We start from the raw sequence: 2,063 nt of genomic DNA on the forward strand, positions 1-2,063 counted from the left end.
CCGCCATCTTGAGTGTGGCAGGATCGGCTGACTCCTCGCACCCACCTTGCTTTCGTCCCCCTCCCCTTCTTCCCATCCGTCCCTGCTGTGTCTTGTGGCGCTGAGGATGGGAAGAGAGCTTTGTAGGCCTGCGGGTGGACTGAGGAAGGAATGAATTCATTGGCACGCCCTCGCCTCAGTTTCCCCCGCGAGCTCACACGCAGGGGCCGGATGTGGGCGGTGGGCGGTGCGCGGCGGGGTCTTACTGAGCGTGCGCACTAGGGGGCGTGGGGCTGTGTTAGAACCAGCTGGGGTCTCGGGCTGGGCCCCTGGCCTAGGGGAGGAATCCTGGTGACGCAGAGCTCCGGACGTAGCGGAGACCTGGGTCCTGGCACCCGCGCGGCTCTGCAGCCTCCGGCCAGTCTCCTTCTCTCTCTGGGCCTCTGTGCTGCATGCTGTCGGAATGTTGTGCAGCCCTGCCCAATGCCTGGGCTATATACACATCGAACTCAGGCTGTAAATGCTCTTGAGTAGAAGCAACTTAAACCAGCCTTGGGGGGCAAGTAATAGCGATGGCTTTGGGCAAAGTTGGGAAATCAACTAAATGCATCGTAGGGCCTTTCCAACATTGACATCTGTGGCCGTTAGTTGCAGTTCAAAGCCTCACCGAGCCCTCAAACCGGCTACAGAGGGTAGCCTGACAGGGAACTGGCAGCTGTGAGGTGCTCCTCGTCCAGCTCCCTGCAGGATTCTTTTTGGTAGGGGCCTGCTGGCGTCAGAATGGTAGCTCCACCCATCTCCGGCCTCCCCAGTAAGCAGCCCTTCCAGTGCTAGCTTGAGAGGACAAGCTTGCCACCTGCTGTCAGACCGGCGCTTGTGTGAAGCCAGGGGCTGGCTGTAGGTGCCCCGGCTGGGCAGCCCTCGGGATGTCCATGGTCCCAGCTGCACGCCAGCGTGGGGGCAGGCAGGGGGAGGCTCAACAAAAACGGAGGCACTGGTATGAGTAGTAATTGAGAACAAGGGTTCAGATCCTCATCTGATTTCAATCCCTGCTCTTCCGCCCAAAATGTGTGGCCTTGAAGGAGTTAACCAATTTAAATTTTAGTTTCCTCAGTGGAAGATAATAAATCCGCCTACCTCATAAAAGTTTGGTGAGAATTAACTCAGGTGATGCATGTGAAGTCCTCAGCACAATACCTGGCTCTTCCTAAGTGATGAATCAGCGTTAGACGTGATCGTCTCACAGTGGTGTGAGCGTTGCTTTAAGTAGATTTGAGCCCTCCAGAAATAAGCAAGCACTATATAGGAACGGCAGTTCCTGCCCTCGCAGAGCTTCCAGTTCAGATAAGAGGCCTGATGGGAAACCAGACTCCTGGGCCCTAAGTTCCGGAAGGGTGGGGTGGCAGTTTTGATTTATGCCTCCTGTGCTGGCATAATTACTAATATTGCCTCATTTCTCAGACGTACCCTGCTTTGGGCCGGGCGTGGTGGCTCACCCCCGTAATCCCAGCACTTGGAGAGGCCGAGGTAGGTGGATCACCTGAGGTCAGGAATTCACGACCAGCCTGGCCAACACGGCAAAACCCTGTCTCTACTAAAAATACAAAATTAGCTGGGTGTGGTGGCGCATGCCTGTAATCCCAGCTACTCAGGAGGCTGAGGCAGGAGAATCACATGAACCAGGGAGGTGGAGGTTGCAGTGAGCCAAGATAGCGCCACTGCACCCCAGTCTGGGCGACAGAGCGAGACTCCTGTCTCAAAAGTCTTGCTTTGGGCGGTAAACTACACGGTCACTCTTGACGTACAGAATGCCCAGTTTTCCAAGCCCATGCCCCCCAGCTAGTCCGTGCTTTCATTAAAGTTTAAAAACCGTGTAGTGATTGTTAATCCTTTTTTTTTTTTTAGACGGAGTTTCGTTCTGTCACCCAGGCTGAAGTGCAGTGGCGCGATCTCGGCTCACCACAACCTCCACCTCCCAGGTTCAAGCGATTCTCCTGCCTCAGCCTCCCGAGTAGCTGGGATTACAGGCATGCGCCACCAAACCTGGCTAATTTTGTATTTTTAGTAGAGACGGGGTTTCTCCG

Source organism: Colobus angolensis, unplaced genomic scaffold (genome assembly GCF_000951035.1).
Source record: "Colobus angolensis palliatus isolate OR3802 unplaced genomic scaffold, Cang.pa_1.0 Scaffold8, whole genome shotgun sequence".
NCBI classification, from domain to species: Eukaryota; Metazoa; Chordata; class Mammalia; order Primates; family Cercopithecidae; genus Colobus; species Colobus angolensis.